This window comes from Cetorhinus maximus, chromosome 25 (assembly GCF_964194155.1).
Source record: "Cetorhinus maximus chromosome 25, sCetMax3.hap1.1, whole genome shotgun sequence".
In the NCBI taxonomy this organism is placed as follows: domain Eukaryota; kingdom Metazoa; phylum Chordata; class Chondrichthyes; order Lamniformes; family Cetorhinidae; genus Cetorhinus; species Cetorhinus maximus.
Genome location: NC_135903.1, coordinates 3,866,812 through 3,887,129, shown reverse-complemented (window position 1 = coordinate 3,887,129; position 20,318 = coordinate 3,866,812). Strand labels below are relative to the sequence as shown.

Sequence of the window (20,318 nt, the reverse complement as noted above, 5' to 3'; positions counted from 1 at the left end):
AATAAGAGAGCACATACATGACATTTCTATACTTAATTTCTAAAGTGGAGTTTGAACACAACCTTCTGAGTCACAGGGAAGGGTGCTATCTACTGATAGAAAGTCAAAATGGAGTGGCTCTTTATTTTTTTTTAGGCTTTATAGTGCACAAGTAGTTATCTAATGACACCCCCCACCCCCAAACCTGCATACACTTAACCTTAATGTATACAATTAACAACTGACTGGCATCCATTGAGTCTTGTTTAAATTTCTGATCCCTAAAAACCAAATGAAGATATATAATGAATATGAATGTGATAGCCAGCACAGTCAAGTAGAACTGGTGACTTTTACTATCCATTCCCCTTCCATTCAAGAGGTGAAGGAAGACACCAATGCCCACAGAGGAATACTTCAAGGTTCTTCTTCCAGGAAAGGAGAATTAATAAAACAAAACTGGAGGGAAACATAGGTACAGGCGCAGGCCATACAGCACCTCGAGCATTCCACCATTCCAATAGATCATAGCTGATCTGTACCTCAACTCCATTCATCTGCCTTTGATGATATCCTTAATACCCTTACCTGATAAAAATCTGTCCACCTCAGTCTCCAAAAATTTCAGTTGACCCAGCATGTGCAGCCTTTTGAGAGGGGAAGCTGGGAACAATGTTCCACTCACCTACGGTTGTGCGAAACTTAACTTCAGCTCATGTGTAAGGCAGCTAGTAGAAGACCTGCCACACTATATGTACATAAATCAATTTACCTTTTGTTCCTTTCTTCAACGGAAAAGAGAATTGGGCAAGGTGTGTAAAAGGTGGCCAATCTGCTATCACCTGTTTTATTCACATAATGAGGCCAAAACTTCCTGTGGTTATCTCCACACATTCTTATTTTGATTTCTCTCTTCCTTTTGGATGCCTTCAGGGCTTTCCTCAGTAGAAACTGACTAGCTACCAGGCTCCTGATAATCATAATTCATAAGATTGGGCACATCAGAGAGGGGTGTGGAGCAACTTATCTTTTCATTTCCCTTTCTTCACTTTGAGGATGGGTGTCTAGCTGCTGCCTCTCTAAGACGTCCAACTGAAATCCTGGACTCACCGTCTGTCAGAGAATCATTAAGGCATGATTTGCATCCAATCATGCATGCAGAATTTACATCAACGCCATAAACCCGAGTTTGTTTGTACTAAGCCCTATCAGCATGAAAATATTACAAATAGTTACATCCTTTGCTGCGAATTCAAATTTCAGTTGTGTCAGAAAGTTGTGCCTTAAGCCTCGCTATACATGTATATGTAATTATTATATGTAATCTAGACTGACATTTCAGTACAGTACTGAGGGGATACTGTATTATTGAAGAAGAGAAGCAAATTTGCCTGGTGTCCTGGCCATTCACCATTTATCGTGTGCCTATTTGCCAATTTGCACACAGGTTCCACATTCATGTTTGTGTACAAAACTACGAGTAGGCTTTAAGAGAAATTAATTGGCTGTGAAGCACTCTGGATACCTGCGAGCTCTTTTTTTCATTGTCATTCTACACAGTGTGAGGAAGAAAACGGTGAAGGTGTGCACTGCCTGTTTTCTGTTATTCCGAAATTTAGTCTGTGCAGCCAGTTGGTTTTCCATGTCAGAATCAAAAGGCCAGTTGTCAAAGCCTATTCTGATGGAGAAGATTGACAGAAGGTCCAATGGCCCAGCCAGAGAAAGTCTGTAGCACAGGGGAACGTAAGAGGAGGAGAGAATTGTTACAATCTCCATAGAGACCAATGACTTTTAAAAAGATACTTGAATTCTAGTGACTGACTGATAGGATCAGACGACAAGATTTCAGGTTTTAAGACTTTTACTGTAACAAACTAAAAGCAACATTGTCTAAGCACTATTTTTGTAGGCACTTTATACTCAAAACTACAGAAAAGTTTCCCCAATTAACTTTTAAAGCAATAGAAAATCTCCTGCTACTGTCATACCTTACACTGTCCCTTACGTGGAGTGTCCAAAGTGGAACCAATTCAAAGCTATTCTCCACTCCTGAGGCCTGCTTCTTTTTTCCCTTACCCAGCCAGGTAACTTTTAATTCCAGAACTGACTTTCACTGTGAGGGCTACACTAGAGCTTCCTTCTCTCTAGCCCAAGCTAGGTGAAGCTTCCAGCTTCCTTTAATTCATGAACTCAGTCTCTTCACTCTGGGCACAAGCTCCCACCACATTCTGCATAGTGAACAACAGGGTCAGCAATTTCTCTGCTTCAGGTGCAGGTCTAGCTGACTCTGTCTCCTATTTTCTCTCTCTCTCTCCCCCCTCTCTCTATCACTCACACACAGATGGCTCCCGGTTGACTTGTGTCTGATCTTCAAGGATACCTTAGAAAACCTGCAACCAATATTACAATGGCTTTCTATTGACATTTTCCCTCTCATAGTCCATCTCCATGGCAACATGAATCACATGGGCCTTGCATGAGGTAGAAATGTTGATTAGCTATACTCTAGGCCCCCAGCTCCATTTCATCTTGGAATTACACAGACAGTTCAAAGTAGAACAGATTATAAAACCTGACATTCTTAACACCTCCCTGTGAGACTTGGAAACTAACAGTCTACTCACAGTCAGCACAACTGTCCTTACCATTGTCAACAGGTGTGACCACCTAGCACCTTCTTCCCAGTAAGACAACCTGGGCCCCCCTTTAACCATCAATCCCAAACATAACAATCTTATAAATTTTGCATTTGTGACAGAATTAAAAATTAGCAACTCTCAATGTTTCATCAAAGCTACTCAGATGGATCCACTGGTTAAAACAATGAGTCGTAGCTATTGGGACATTCTCATTCCCTAGTATCTGTTGAGATAAAGGATCTCAGTCGGGGTGATAGTATGGGCAGTAGAATTGACCCCAGTATCCAGAGCTAGTTAGGGAGTAAAAAAAAAAATCAGCCAAGGTTCTTGCTCCTGATCGCTATCCAATGGCCCTTTCTGGAAAGTGCACATGTGTGGATGTCCTTCTGTAGGCTCATGCATAAAGAATGGTCATCCAGGCAACTCACAGGATGCCCGCTGATGCCCATGGGACAAGGAGTCAATATCTTCAAGAAATCATGTTAAAAAAAGAGCAAAGTGGGAAATGAAAAACATTACATTAACTTGTAGCATCCTTTTCGTTTGAAAGTGAAATAATACTGATACTTACATCACTTAAGCAGTAAAATCTGAACATATTTTACTCAAAAAGTAATAATACATTCATGAAATAAAACTGTACACGGACTCTAGATTCAATCACTCGTGGAAGCAATTGAAAGACAGTACTAGTGCATCCATCATAGGTTCAGTTATTAAGCTGAGAGATGTTTTTTTAAATAATTAAATCAGACAACCCAGTTATTCATTTGAATTTATGCACAATCTTTCAGCTATAGAAATTTCTTCATAAAATGACCTAAGTCTACATGAACTATGAAATAAAAATAAAATCTGTATTCAAAAAATATGGAATAAATATTTCAGATCTCCTGCACCAACAGCAACATTTTTAGTTAAAAGGAAAATGTGACTCACAATTATTTAAATCATTCAAATAAATCACTCGTTGGAAAGTGCACCACTGCCCAATATTCCCCCCTTAGCGACCCACCTACCCACTGCAATGGTCCCCAGGGCCCCAATCTAAATGAGATGAGCCATCTCACTGAGCAAGGCTGGTTAAAATTTTCAAAATGAAAATAAATCATTGCAGCTGTCAATGTTGGCATTCAGCCTCAAAAGAAAGCCTTTGACTAATTCTAAACTAGCAAAATTGACTTGCTGCAGTCTAGGGTCACGGTAGAAATTTTTGCAGGGAGTAAATTTTGTCCCTTGGACTAGCACCAATGAATATTTTTGTACTCTTAGGAGTGCTCGTCCAGATGTTCAATCACAGCTTGAAATAATTTGAAGAAAAATTAGTATTTTTGTAGCAACATTGCAGTACATTTAAACGTAAGGATATGAGGATGCTATTGGTAAGTGTAATTTTATTTATGCTGTATCAGTACAAGACCCAGAGGCTGCACTCCATATAAATTACTCCTACTGTAGAAGACATTAGAAGAGGTTTTGAGGGTGCACTAGATTTTAAAGCATTATTTGCATAAAACAATTCAAAACATGACAGAATATAGGTTTATGTCTGCGATTCATAAGAACAGGAATAGGCCATTTAGCCCCTCGAGCCTATTCCACCATTCAATCAGACCACGGTTGATTTGCACCTCAACTCCATTTATCTGCCTTTGATGATATCCTTATGTAACAAAATCCACTGATCTCGCTCTTGACAATTTGAATTGATCCATCATCCTCAGCCTTTTGTGAGAGCGTGTTCTAGATTTCTACTACTCTTTGTGTGGAAAAAGCGCTTTGATTTCACTCCTTAAATGGCCTAACTCTAATTTTAAAATTGTGCCCTCTTATGCTACATTACTCCACCAGACAAAATAGTTTCTCTTTATCGACCCTATCAAAATTCCTTTATTATTTTAGCCATCTCGATCAGATCACCCCTCATCCTTTTAAATTTAAGGGTATACAGGCCAAGTTTAAGCAACTTGTCCTGGTAACTTATCCTTTCACACTCTGGCAAAATCCTTGTGAATCTGCATTATGCCCCTGTCCAAGCCGAATATACATTTTCTGAGATTTGGTGCCCAAAACTGAATGCAGCACTTCAGGTGGAGTCTGACCAAGGCTCTGTACAACTGAAACATAACATTCCCACTTCTAAATTCTAACTCTTTTAAGATAAAGGCCTAATTTTAATAAGTATTTTGATTACTATTTGTACCTCTGCACTAGTTTTCAGTGTTTTATGTACTAGGGAATGTACATTCTTTTACTATTCTACATTTTTTTAGTTTCTTACTATTAAAATATTCAGAATTATCTTTCTCAAAATCAAGTTGGATAATCGCACATTTGTCTACACTGAACTCCATCTGTCATAATTTAGCTATAATCTGCCATTTACTTTGTTTGCCTATGTCCCTCTGCAACTTCCTGCTGCCATCCACACCATCTACTATGCGTTCTAACTTAGTGTCATCTGCATATTTGGATATTTTTCATCTAAGTCATTAATATGTATGGTGAAAAGCTGACACCACAGTACAGATCCATGGGGAATAACACCAGTCACATCCCACCATTCAAAGCATGGTGCCTTTACCCCTACTCAGTCTCTATATCACAACCAATTATCAACTAAAATTTCAAGGTTAACTTTAATTCCATGTGGTCTTACTTTTACTGATAATCTCATGTTTTCTGGCAGTCCACATAGACATCAATAGACACTCCCACATCCTAGTGACCTTCTCAAAAAATTCAACAATATTAGTCAGACATGACCTATTCTTCACAAATCCATGCTGACTCTTTTGATCTGCTGATACTTGTCCAAATGTTCAGTCACGCTGTCCCTGATGATAGATTCCAGCAACTTCAGGCAACTGAAGTTAAACTGACAGATCTGTAGCTACCAGTTTATACCTGCGCCCTTTCTTAATTAATTGACATTGCAATTTTTAATCCAAAGGCACATACAGAGATGCTCATCTGCGCAAATAGCTGAGGAAGATACCAACTGAAAGCCAAGTGCTTTGACTGTGAGTAGGGAAGGTAAAATGGTAGCAAGTGATAGTTGGTTTAACTCACATGCCTCTTAATAGCAGGATACAGAGTGACACTGGAAGAGACCAGGCAGCACAATGTTTACCCTCTTGGCCAGGGAATAGTTTTTAAAAGTGCAGGATTCAAAACATGTGAAAGAAAAAAATAATTACTGAAAAAATGGTGAGAGGGGAAAGGCCTAAATATAATCAGATACACACTGACTTCTAATGGTATTACTTTATCCCTTCTCTTGTTTGGTCTCCTTGCGATGCTTATAATCCGTTTCTAGCAGGTGTGCCAAGAGCAGCTCAAGCATTTACTCAACTGATATTTTTCATCCATCTCTGTGCAGAAATTCTCAGCTTCCATTCCGCACCTCTATTATACAGCAGCTGAAATGAAGAACGGCAATATAAAAATTGCTCTAGACCTGCAGCCTGCCAGTTTCTCATTGGAGATTCAACTAAACTGCTTTGCCACTTGAGAGCAAAATTTTCCCTTTCCAAGATGTTGTTTGAAACATGCCAGCTTTGGCACTTCAACCAAGTGACCATTGTGTAAGCCTAGCCTACAAATAACCAATCATTGAAGTACGCTGCCCTCATCCGATGGCCATCTGTGAACTTTCAAGCAGGGGCCATTAAACAGCAAATTAGAAGTGAGAACCATGGCTGATTTTCTTTTGTTTAGGAGGGGAGTTGTTGACCTCATTGGCAGTGACCCAACTAAGATCAGTTAACTTAGCACAGACTGGAAAATTATTTTTTTTTTAAATGTACCGTCTTCTTTTGAATGTTGGTTCTAGATAGAAACTAACCATTGCAATGATAGTATTAGTGCAAAGTGCTTTTCTTCTGCTAGTATCTCGTAAATACTGAGGAAAGACCTAAACACGTAAATTGGTCATTCATCTCATTGCTATTTCTAGGGTCTTGCTGTGTGCAAAATGGTCATTTTGTTTGCCCACTAAACAAATGGCAAGTAAATCATTGATTGTGAAGATCTTTAGGGCATCCTGAGGATCTGAAACTGCTTTATAAATGTAAGTTTTCTTTTCTTCCAATGTGACTGAAATAAAGCAAAATGGGATTCCATTTTACTGTAAATGCATTGCAGCATATTTTAGCCTGACCCATCCAATGACGCAAAGTGAAGAAAACTGACAGGCTGTTGTAAAAAAAAAAGTGATAGACAAGTATGAATTCTGGGCTGCTATTAAGTAACAGTCTCACCGTGGGAATAGACTACAACAGTATAGGTTGAAACTGATCCATCAATATCCCCTTCTCCAATTTAAAAATAATTCCCCTTTAGGCTCCCCCAACACCATGCACCATTCCTCATTGAAGAGGTCATTCAAATGACCTACTCCCTGACCTCTGCCAATGCCTCTCTGGATATGGCTGCTTGAAGCCACGCAAAAGCGGCCCGAGGGATTCTTCACCATTTTTTTCACATTCCCACATGGCTTTGCACAACAACGAATTCTCCTGAGTAAAATTAAACAGTTAAAAACACTTGCCTTAATGGCCTGTCACAGCTGTGAAATGAAAAGGGTCTGGAGTACTCATATCAGCACATTACAATTACACAGTTTTATCACCTAATCCTATTTACAACTGGGAATCTCAAGAATGATGAAACTCTTCCTATCAGACATGGTCAATTTCGCCTGATGAATTTTCTGCTTGTTTCATGTCTTGTGATGCTAGCATTTAACATTTTACAAACTTTCCCAGTCACTACAGTCATAAAGAGACAGAGCTGATAATGCAGGGAAGAGAAACAAACTTACACTCAGGATAGTCAGGCTGCGTAGTTTTCTTTCATAAGCATATTTCAGCTAAAAGCAAACAAGATGCTGGATTGAACTTCCACCATAGGCAGAGCAAACTGCAGCAATATGTCAACATCAGAGGGAATGAACCAAGTTGCAGTGTTCAGCATTCAATATACATGCAAATCAGCCAGTTAACAAGCTGAAGACAAAGTGGGAAAATAAACTGGTGTTCGTTTTGTTCCATAAACACTGTCAGTGGTCTCTTCCAGAAGCAGAGGGAAATATCAGACATACATGAGCTCAGTATTTGTAACAGGCTGCTCTAATGGCAAGTCGACAAATTGATTATTGCCATTCGTTTGTCAGAGCAGATTTATAATCAATTGGAATCAATTAATCAGCACCTCCCTGCAAAAGCAATGACATTTCCAGGGAAACTGAAACTAAGACTGTGTGCTCCATTACTGTCAACAGTATATTCCAAGAGACAAAATTTTTCAGACAAAAGATTCACTCACTTCAGCTGACTGAGGCATTGATGAGTTACATTAGCTAGAGAGATACTTTAGAAAAAACTGCATTGTTAAATAAAAATATGCCAAATTAAGTTTTAAATGGAAATTATTTATTCTCGAAAAAGTATTTCAATTTTTCCACCACTCCCAAGACACTGATTCTCCTGAAAACACTGGGATACAGTTGGAAATGCGCTTGCATGCTTCCAGTACCTTATTCAAGTGGCCATTATTTTTGTGCGAATCTGAAAAGTAAATAGCCTTAGGCTATTCATCAGAGTGGTGCATCACCAAAAACATCCAGCACATGCACTAATAGTTGTCACTGCTAAGCCATCTAGAGCAATCAAGCGGAAATTTCCCTTCCCAAGCCAAAGGACATTGAGACAAACTGTAGTGTCCCGACCATTACCATAACTAAGATCAGATAACCCTACACATTTCAGGGATTTAATTTGGAATATCACTGGTCTTGATGACTTTGGACTGGACTATGCAGTGTACTTACTCACTGACCTACTGGAAGAGCTGAGGACTGCCATTCGTATTGCAAGTTAGGCTGATGTATGTGTTCCTGGATACCTCTGATCCTATCTCCATCAGTGCTACAGGGTCACTATTTATAAACAAACTATTATTTTTTAAACTCTAACACATCCAAGACATAATAGTGAGATTTTGGGACCAGTGAGGTCGAAGGAGCACTACTTCAACTACTTCAATTTATTTCATCCACAGTCCTGTATTAAGCAATAAAGGCTTTTCCTTCCAGATGCGCATTCTAAAAGACTGTTTGCCATTTCAATAAAATGCCATGTATCCTGGTGAAATGAGAAAGGATTGCTTCCAGTAAAATGGCCGCTTCCTTTCACAAACTGCAAAGTCCAGAAAACATAACTTTTAAAACCATGATCTCACAACAGAGTATGGGTCTATGGTAACACAAAGTACACCTTGAAAAGGAGAGTTGAACAAAAGTGAAATACTACATGTACTATTTAAAAATTATTTGGAGTGCATTACAGGTTGTAACACTGGTAGAAGTTACTGATAAAACCCTTAAGCTTGTCTTTGCTATCATGTTGCATCATTTCATGAAAATCATGTCACACCATTTGTAACATGTTCCCAGTCACCCTCTATTTTCCAGCATACAATCCAAGATCATGCTGTAGTTACCCCTACTCAAGACTGTAATCCTCTGTATTATGCACAAGACATGGAGCGGCACTTCATGCTAATACTTAAAGAAGATACCATAATGCTTCTGGCAGTTCAATAATTTTAAAAGGGAATTAAATGTTTAATGACCAATCATCACAATGGCATAGATAGAATAATTCTGTTTCTTTTTGAAATATCTGACCTTCTAATTGTAAATTTTGTTACTTAGAATATACAGCGCAGAAGGCCCGTCAGCCCATCTAGTTCATCATAATAATTACTATTTTCAAAGTTTCTGATCATCAGGTTTAACATGGAAAAACAAAAAGCTCAATTTCCACTTCAGGGTTTCAGTAAATAATCCAGATTGCACCCTAGTACAGAACTGTTGGAGATGCAGCACATTCTGATGAAAAATTAAACTGAGCAGCTGCCTGCCATTAAAACTTCTACAGTGCCAATCACAGAAGCACAAAGAATTTTTCCCAGTGGCCAACATTCCCCTTTCAACCATCACAAAAATACTGACTAACTGGTCACTCAACTCAGTGTTAAAGGGATCTTACGCTCAAATGGCAGCTGCACTTATCTACTTAATAGCAGTCACTGAACTCCAAAGTAATTAATTTTATACAAAGTACTATGAGATGTTTGAGAGATATGGTAAGGTGCTATGTGAGCACAAGTCTTTTTCTTTTACTGGAAGGCTGCCAACACCCATTGAACCGCATCCCAATCTGAGTCACTGCATTAGGGTGGGCAAGGGACAGAAGAGAGAAAGAAAGAAAAATATATATATGTACAATATTTCAGATGGTGGCAGATATAAATAATTCCTTTAGAGGTTTTGGTGTACTTTTCCTATATTTATTGGTTTGTGCTTTCATCGTTTATGATTAGAAAATTTATTTGCACTCCTTCATTGGCTGTTCAATGTTAATTAAATAGAAGTGCCAGGTACAACATGAAGAGGTACTTCCCGTCATGAAGTCAATAAGCGTGTTACAGCATACTGTTGACATGTTTACAGTAGATGGTAGGACATCTGAACACTTGCTTGACCCCAGGTAATGAGTTTGCAATCATATTTTGAGGGAAATGGACAGGCTTCCTGTTTTTTTCAAAATCACAGACTCCTTTAAGCAAAGGTTGCATGCAATAATAACCTTCCTTTACATTGAATGAACTAAACGTCTCGATCCCATTTTCAGAAGATGAACCTTCCTTGCCTCTCCCCACCAACCCCGACAAAGCAACATCACATTTCCATTTATTAAACTATAGGATGCATCTGAGCCAAATTTTGTGCTGTGAAATTGTCAAAGGGAACCAGTTCAAGACTGGTTGATTTAAATTGACAAGGGGCTCTGAATGGTTACCAAAGATTTATGATTTTCATTCCATTTATCTGGGTTAGAGTTAAAGCTATATTTAGAAACCCAAGAAGCCACTCAACCCATCAATCCTATTCCTCCCACAAGTCATACTCTATCTTAAAGTACATTTCACTTGTTTAATATCATTGAGGAAAGGCCTTGTGAAGTTTCTCTTTGATTCCTCTCTGCAAAGGTAACTGACCAAAACATCTATCCTTACCCTCCCATTATTCTACACTGGCCCTTGCAACCACTTCCCCTTTGTTTAATAAACTCTCAGAAATGTTTCCCTGTTCCATGATGGAGAGTTTCAGTAATGTGTCCAGGGTTCTAAGCGAAAAAATGGTGGCACAGGATTGCTCAAGTTCAGATTCACGTCCATATGATGATTAGCACAAATGTGAAGAGTTTTTAATCACTATTTAACCACAATGACAGCTAAGCTGTCACATGAAAGCAGATTAATACTGTACACAATAGAACAGGGGGCTTTGTTTAATTTCATCTGCAGTAAATGTATCTCATGTTCAGCAATGACATAGGAAGCTGTAGAAAGTTGTAGGCCTGCCTAATTGAAGGTGATGAAAGAGGTGGGCACACATGAAATGAGAAATGATGAATCATAAAATCATTTTTCCTCAATTTTATCTGCTACCTTTCTTGATTGAGGAGACACAGAGCACAGTACAGCTCATGCCTACCACCCCAGAATTGACACCCATTATGACAGCTGTCTTTTGACATCTTGTCCAAGTGGCCCTTCCTGATGTGTGAACCTAAAAATGGTTGCCAGTGAGCCACCTAACCATGAAATATCGCACAGCCGAGCATGAATTTGTTCTCACTGTGTTCAGAGAAGTGTACCAGCCAATAGGATAGCCGGATAGTCATCTTTCCTTACCTACTCTGAGGTGATGAGGTCAGGTGTAGCATCACAACTACTATATTGCACATTTAAATAGTTTTATGAAGGGTTAGTTTACCAACATTCTTGATGTCAATAGATAGTGACTGTACTCACTAAGACAAATGAAAATTGTTATTCACAACAAGATAATGCGCTAAAATTAATATTCCGCAAAGAGGCATTACATATGGGAGGAGCAGTGGGGAGGGGAGAGGGAAATAAAGGGGGAATGAGCTGACTGTATAAACTAACAGACAAAAAACAAGAGCATTATTGTGGCATGACAAAAGATGGGGCAGAGACGATCTGAAACAGGAGAGAATGAATGAATCAGAGAAAAAGGAGGGTAGAAATGTGCACATTGGGAACAAGATGTATACTCACAGACGAGGCTTATAAACTCAGTGGCCCAGCTTATTCCTTACCTTTTTTTAAAAAAAGGCAACTGAGTAAAGTACTAGTTTAAAATAAGGAACAATAAACCTACATCAAATCCTGGGGCAAATTAGGATCAGTTAAACATCTGTGGTAGAGTTTGAGTTAGCACAATGAACACTTACATGAAAATTAAACCGGGAATCACGACTGTTTCCTTGCTTATGGAACCCTGAGACATCACTGAAGACACAGTAGAGATCTGAGAGCAGCGGCAGCGTTACTATGTCAATACAAAACAGCAGCAGGGAATGCACGTAGCGAATCATGGTTTGAGAAGGGTGACAAATGGGAAAAACGTGCAAATATATGTGGCCGACCCTATGCAGGGAGCAGAATTTGTGTAAATCACAGACACGCACTGTTAACTGTAGCAGTTAATCAGTAAGGAACAGAAATCTAAACAGAAGCTTCAGGTAAGACAGCCAGACCTCTAAACTTCAATTTCAAACAGCAGTTGATGGCTTCTGAATAAAATTCCCAGGTGACTAAAGCAATATTTCTGTGTCTTACATAAATATTTAGTGGATAACTACAGGAATTGGGCTACATTTTTGGCTGAGTTTTGCATTACACAGGATGAGATATCTTTGTTGGACAAAACTGTTTCTCTCTCTTCTATTCTCCATCCAGTCCTCCTCCCCCTTCTTCTGATAGGGCTGCTTTCTTGCTGGGCTAGAGTTCTACAACTGCTGGGCATCCTCCAGAAATTCACCCAAGTGGTCAGCTTTTACATATATTGTATATATAAAAATATATAATAAATATCTATACAAAAAGACTTGCATTTATACAGCACCTTTCATGATCTAAGAACATCCCAAGTGCTTCACAGCCATTGAAATACTTTTGCTTCACAGCCATTGATATACTTTTGAAGTGTAGTCACTTGAAATGTTGGAAGTGCAACAACCAAGTTGCACACAGCAAGCTCCCACAATGTGACAATGGTGAGGTAATCTGTTTTTATGTTGTTGATTGAAGGGTGAATTTTGGCCAGAACACCAGTGCTAATTCCCCTGCTCTTTTTCAATGTAGTGTCATGAGATTTCTTTGCTTTCACCCGAGAGAGCAGACAGGGCCTCAAATAAACATCTTATCTGAAAGACAGCACCATCGACAGGGCAGCACTCCCTCCCTCAGTACTGCATTGGTGTGTCAGCATTAGATCTTTGTGCTCAAGTCCTAAAGGGGATTTGCACCCACAACCTACTTACTCAATGGTGAGACTGCTACCAACTGACACTGTCAGTTATATTGGAATGTCACATGCTACAAGTCATGAGCCAGCAGGGGTCATTTGAGAATTAAAGTAGGGCTTGCCTTTTTTTGCTGCTGTACTACGTGAGAGGACCTCATCATGAGAGCAGAAAGTATCATTATCGAATCTTACTAAAATTTATCTTAAAAAAAGCCAAAAGATAGAAAAAAATAATTATAGAAAGGTTTCAAACAGAAGAGGTAATTTTGCAGATTTAACCCAGGCATGCAGCTTTCTCACCAGGAGCCACAATTGAGAAAAAAAGTGTATATTCTGCATAATTTTCTTGAAGATCTGCAAATTCATAAAATTAATCTCCTAGATCCCAGGGACCTTTTAAAGAGGCACTGAATTTAGTAAAACAATAAAATTGATTCAGTTGTTTAAAAAAAAATCTTTCAGACAGTAGTAGGCTGTGCACAAGAAGAATGATTTGAAGAATTCCTTGACAGAACCAAATGTCAACTTCCTACTGGTTTCCATCTTTTGCAATCACTGCAACAAGAATAATGGGAGCCTGAGTCCCTGATGAGCACAATGATCGGGCTGCATGGAGCAAGTAGAGAAAAATACATGTACAGTATTTCTATTGTATGTTCTATGCAGAGACAACGCAAATGCACAGCTTAGCCAAATGCAAAAATTCTTCCACACAAAGTGATAAACATCTTCACTGAATTTCCCCAACCCGGTCCTCTAGTTTGCTCTGGTCCCCCAGTCCTTTCCTTAAGGAGCGAACATCCAACGAATCTATACCCTATAGTGCCTTGCTCAACCAGCTATTCATGTATGAATCTATAAAGCCAGTGTTTTCAGAATGTTCAAGCCTGGGGCCATCAGGTAATCTTTGAGCCAGCATCAATATATGCACATTTTCCAGATGATGTCTGAACTAGTTAACAAGCACACATTACAGTTACGCTTCACTCTGCCTTCACTCAACTTCCAGGCTCACTTCCCAGCAGGAGTGAATGAACAGGATCAAGAATGGAAGTCCTGGATGGCTTTTGATTCCTGGTCTGGAAATGCTAACACCAACAGTAGCAGTCCCTGTGCCTCATCACCTCCCACCAGCTATTGATGAGCTCAGTGTCAGTCACGGATCAAACCTGGCACTCTCCAGGCTTGGATGGCTTACTGCATTTGCTCATTGAACTTAAATATGATAATTTTATGTCAACAACAGGCTGCAAAATGAGTGCATGGTAATTATATGCTAAATGTTATCAATTAGGACATCCAGTAGAGAGCTTCATTGGGCAGGAGGGTAGATGAAACAGTGGGATGTGGAAGTCACTTTGGTCAGTGTTCAGCCTTATCAATTTTCAGGCTCTTCATTTTAATGACAGAAAACCCATGAAGACTGCAATTAAGGCACACTGACCACTGCAACCAATTAACTAACATGGCCTCTGGTTGGGCAAAGTTCTGCACCTGTTAAGTCAGCTCTCAATTTAACCCAATATACAGTTGAGAATTTGAATAACTTTACTTTGCAAAAACTCAATTTCATCTTTAACTTCCCTCTGACACATAACAGCAATAAACTCATAATTACTTAATGAATTAAAATGGTTTTCTCTTAAGAAAAGCAATTTATTTAAACTATTTAACATATTAGGAAATCAAAGCCATTGTGCTGGAACAGTTATTAAGCTTACAAATTAAAATGTAAATAGGTGTCTATTGGTTGCCAGCCTCTAATGCCTGCAGCATGGGTCACACACAGCTGAGAACAACGCTAGAATAAACTCGCTGGATATCCAACAATAACATCAGAACTTAGCCCAATGGCTACGTAAATGTACTGAATAGTAATCTACCTCATTTTTTCCCCTTCTTAGCCTGGGGGTGCAGATGACAATTATGGCATTTCTACTTGCTACTCTAGTTGAGATTGGGTAACTCAAAACAGACTAATGGTCAAATTTGGGATTCTCCTGGTCTGTGCATCTTATTACCACTGAGTCACTGAGTTAATGACTCACTGAGTCATTGGAGGCTTAATTCTGCTATTTATTAAAAAGTGATTTCTTGAAACACACCAACACATTTCAATGATTATAGAAATGATTTTAGTTTGTAACAATTTTCGGCTCTCCTGAAGGTGTTGACTTCCTGTTGTGATATGGTTTGATAGGCGCCGGTCATCCTTTGATGCCTTGCCCAAATAGTCATTTTTTATGAATGAATCCTGACACGGATTGCTGACAAACTAATTAACCTCAAGGGGGAATTCACAGCCAAACCTATTCTAGCCCTTACTCAGCATTCATACAAGTGCACTTCGATTAAGGATCAGTGAAGAACTTTCATTTATTTACAATAACTAGCATAAATATAGTGCCTATTGGTACAGGACTTTAGAGAGGCATTATAAAGCAAAAACGCAACACTGAGCCATATAAGGAAATATTACGGCAGATGACCAAAAGCTTGGTCAAGGAGGTCAGTTTTAAGGGGCATCTTAATGGATGCAAGATGGGTAGAGGTTTAGGGAGGGAAGCCAAGAATTTAACACTCAGCAACTGAAGGCATAGCCACTAATAATGAAGCAATTAAAACTGGGGGTGCTCAAGAAACCAGAAATAGAGAGGTGCAGATTATAGAGGGTTATGGAGCTAAATGAAATTACAGAGATGGGGAAGGGCAAGGCCACGGAGGGATTTGAAAACAAGGGTGAGAATTTGTGTATTGAGGTATTGTTTCAACAGGATTCAATGTAGGTCATTGAGCACTGAGGTGACGGGTGAAACGGATTTGATGCAAGCTAGAACATGGCAGCAGAGTTTTGGAAGATCTCAAGTTTCCATGAGGGTGGGTGGGGGTAGAACCTGAAAGGCTGGTCAACAGCACATTGGGCTAGTCATGTCTAGAGGTAACAAGGGCAAGGGTCTCAGCAGTAGACAATCTGAGGTAGGAATGGAGTTAAGTTACAGAGAAGGAAATAGGTGGTCCAACTGATAGCACCTTTTATATCCTTAGGATGTCCCAAATCGCTTCACAGCTAATGGGTTACTTTTGGGGCATAATCATCATTGCTATATTTTTAAATGTAGCAACCAAGGCACATACACTAAAGTCCTAAAAAAAGACCAATGAGATAAAGAAGCAGTTTGTCTAACTATTGATCAGTCAATTTTCTCCTCCCTAATTTGGGAACTCTGAAGCCATTTGTTATGTCAACACTGCTGCCCTTGCTGGTATCAGCTAACTCAGCGCAGACCATGGATTTTTGTTATTCACTGAACAAACTCGCTGAGCCATCAAGGGATTCAGATCATAACTTTAGTCAATTTAGCTTGAGCTTATGTTTCTTTAATTTAATTAACAGCAGGAGACTGATAATCAGAGAGTGCATCCGTCCCTGGATGCTGATGTACAGTTTTAAAATCCTAATATCAACTGTTTCCGACCTGTGCTCTGTTTTGAGTAACCCTCCAGCTGGAAGTGTGGGTTTGGTGAATTTAGAATAATGTGCAACACGTTGAGAACCACCGACTGAAATATACTGTTTACCTGTTTACAGAGCCCTCCCTACACTGATACTCAATTAGTCTGAACAAATATTCTTATCATTCTATATATGGTGTTTAGAGATCAAAGGGACAAAGTTGTGGAAATAAAGCACTATCATCATAAGCTATGCATATACTTGAGCAGCATTGACCTAATCCATCACTAAAAATAACACATAACTATTTATAATCTTTCCTGGACTTTGACAGATAAGAGTGTTTCTCAACAAAGTTGCTTCAGCTTGAATATTAATTTATTTTAAAAACTTCAGAGAAATTAAAAGCACACCAGGAAACACAGTAAAACGTGATTCTTTGCCCTGTGACTATCTAATTTAGCATCTGTCTTTACAAAATAAAACTAATTTCATCAGCCGACTGGAGCAACGGCACTAAACAATGTAAAACTTTAAAAAGAGAATTTCATGACAGCGAGGCCTCACTTGTACAAGCTTGAGTAAATGCAGCTCTACCCACATTTTCCACCCCCCCTCCCCAAAAAAAACTACCCATACAGTACATACCTTCACAGGCCTTAGAGACTTGCTGAATAAAGAAATGTGTCCAAAGCTGAAACCTTCACACCTAAATCACTCGCAATTTTTTAAAAAAGCAAAGAAAACTACAGCTGCATTACAGTTTAGAGCAACACAGGCCGGGGAAGGAAATCTGCTTCACCAACTCTTCAGAATCTGCCATTAATCTGCACATCCTGTGTTATGCTCCACCTCTGCTTCCTAAGGACAGCAGAAGTCATGAGACCCAGGCCTGCAGTGCGCATGGGTGCCAGCAGCAGCACAGAGTTTTGTCTGTGTGCCAGTGGTTCTAGTGTGGCGTTCATTCAGCCGTAAATCACCAATGTCAGCTTGAGTCACAGTCACCCTGCCTAAGCGGATTTGACATTTACAGCACACAGAGCAAGAGAGAGGGAGAGACAGAGACAGAGAGAGCTCGGAACAAGACTGCTAATATAAGTGAAGGTTACTGTTTGCTTTCAAGAGTTTAGTTTCTTCAATGGCACAAATCTGTCATTGCCTGACATCTGTTCCTGCCATTTGTGTCAACTCACTCTGCTCTGGTTATTGACCAAGCAGTAACAATATGGTTATAATGAACAATCTAATGTGCTTTATGCTGGAAGAGGGGAACAACACTGCTGATTAAACCATGAGGTGCAGCTGAAGTACTTGAATCATCTCTCAAGGAGCCTATTTCAGCATAAGCACTACAGAAGATTCATTATAACCATTAGTTGATGCAGGGGAGTGAAGGGGTGGGGGGAGAGTGAACATGAGTCTAAAGAAACATTTAACAACTTGCACGGCCCTACCTCTGACCTCTAAGCTTGTTCCAGGCTTGCTGTTATTTGTCATAAGCTGATGCCTTTTTATAATTAGCAGTCTTTCCATCCTGCTTCAGGAGATCAGCTTCTATGCGCCGTTCTACCTCTTTTCTAGAAATCTGGAAAAGAGACTTTGTAGTGCTGCATATGGCCAAACCTATTGTACAGGTATCCCAAATTTACTTCAGTCAAACTAGCAGCCTTAACCCAGCAGCACATTGATAGACCCATATTATAATAGGTCTATAATAGCAATGAATACCCTGAATATTAAGTTTCTTGCATGATGGAATGCAGCCGAGGGAGGGTGAGCACTTGCTGCATGTCAATTATGCAAAAAGCTTAAGACTGTCAATTAAGTAGCAGTCTGCCTGCTTCTGCCAACATCAAGAACAATCAGAGAATGGTTTTTAAATAATAAATTTATTTTTGGGTGAGGTGAGGCAAGGTACAAGGTATTGTCTAAAAGGTTTACAGATATTTGTGCTCATATTTTTCTAGAATGAATTAGCAGTGTGAACAACATTGAAATACCAAAATATGAAGTTTAAGAGAGGCCTGGGTATTACTTCACAGAGGGCTCAACATGTTCAATCACTGCAGTGCAGTAATCAAAAATGCAAATAGAATGCTGCACTAGAATCTAGAAACTACTGTTGTTGATATTAGCGAATGAATGCTTAGTGCATTCAAAGCATTGCTTTGTCTGCTCGTTTAACGCAGGCAATAATCCAGTTATAACAACTGTTTCTGGAAGAATTTTGAGATAAGGAAAAAATTATGACATTATTAGGTCTCGGGATCTTTTGTACGATGTGATTTTTTCCAGCACTACGTACTTTGATTTTACATATTGACACTCTGCTGCATATCTGCCAATAAAGAGCTCCAAATGTTCTCGTCAACCATAGCAGTATCGTGTGCCACTCATAACACTTGCATCTAGCAGCCCTGAAATTCTGCGAGAGAAAGGGGCGCACAAGTGCCACAACGAACCTAAACAACTGACCACAACAAAATTCTCAAGGTCAAAGGGATGCTCTCTGTTTTACACAGTAATTGCAGGCACCCATGCCCTCCCCTTGCAATAACCTGTCCAGGTTGAACTGAGTAAAATGTTCCCAGAAAGAACTTAAAAGGGGTTACTTTAAAAATGTACATAAATTGGCACTTTTGTTTGGTGTGCAGGCCAAAATCCTCACCTGGACCATCAGGTAACGGCAATTCGGGCAGAATTTTCCACTCTGTAGACTAAATGTGGTAGCAGGCGGGAAAGTCGGTGCACTTCCTACCAGCTGGTGTGGCGGGTCTCCATGCCAGACTGTCTGCTTTTCATTTCATTATGAATGCATAAATGAGCAGCATGTCATATGTTGTGCCGGGTCAGGCTGGGAGTTGTCCACCCGACTGTTACCTCATTGGCTCATATTTCCGGGTGCCATATTTAAACAGCACTCACGCGCTCATTCATTCTCTGCAGCCAAGGATGGCCCCCAGAAGAGACAAGCGCTGTACCCCAAAGTTCAGCGACAAGGCACTGGCATTCGAGGACTGGCAGAAGATATGTACCCCTGTGATGGGAGACAGAGGTCACACAACCTCACCATCAAAGCTTGGGAGCAGGTTGCCAGTGTGGTCAGCACTTGTGCTCCTCAGAAGAGGACCGCTATCCAGTGCAGGAAGAGGATAAATGATCTCATCTACTCCGCCAGGGTAAGTCAACCTTCTCCTCAATCGCAACTCACACTCTCATAAGGCCTTCAGGCATTCACAGGGTTTCAGTCCACAAGAATCTCTCACACTACCAACACAAGGGACATCGTCATTGATTCTCTCACACAAACTTTTACATCATCATCTTTTGTCGCCTTCTGCACAAGCCATGTCTTCAGAGGCAGTGGCATAGTGGTATTGTCACTGGATTAGTATTCCAGAGATCCAGGGTAATGCTCTGGGGGCCCAGGTTCGAATCCTACCACAGCAGATGATGAAATTTGAATTCAATAAAAAAACCCTGGAATTAAAAGTTGATGATGACCATGAAACCATTCTCATAAAGGCTGGTTCGCTAATGTCCTTTAGGGAAGGAAATCTGCTGTCCTTACCTGGTCTGGGCTACATGTGACTCCGCACCCGCAGCAATGCGGTTGACTCTTAAATGCCTGCTGAACAAGGGCAATTAGGGATAAGCAATAAATGCCAGTGGTGCCCGCATCCCATGAAGGAATAATAAAAAAAAAAATCCACTCAGCACGCACAGCAGGGAGGCATCTTATCACATGCTTTGGCATCCATCCTGCTCACCGTCTGTCCATCTGTCTTTATGCAGGAAAAGATTGCCCACAACAACAGGGAGATATCCCAGACAGGGG

At 39.9% G+C, this 20,318-nt stretch overlaps 1 protein-coding gene across 10 annotated transcripts in view; it reads right to left on the bottom strand.

Moving 5' to 3' along the window:
• Positions 1-20,318, bottom strand: part of raraa (retinoic acid receptor, alpha a) — a 534,959-nt gene that overhangs the window by 341,630 nt on the left and 173,011 nt on the right. The window contains exon 1 of one of the 10 annotated variants that reach the window (XM_078529308.1): positions 17,129-17,330. The exons of the other annotated variants lie outside the window; for them this stretch is intronic. The gene's annotated coding sequence lies outside the window, so the exon portion shown is untranslated. Of the gene's footprint in view, positions 1-17,128; positions 17,331-20,318 lie in introns of those variants that run through there. 10 annotated transcript variants of the gene reach the window in all.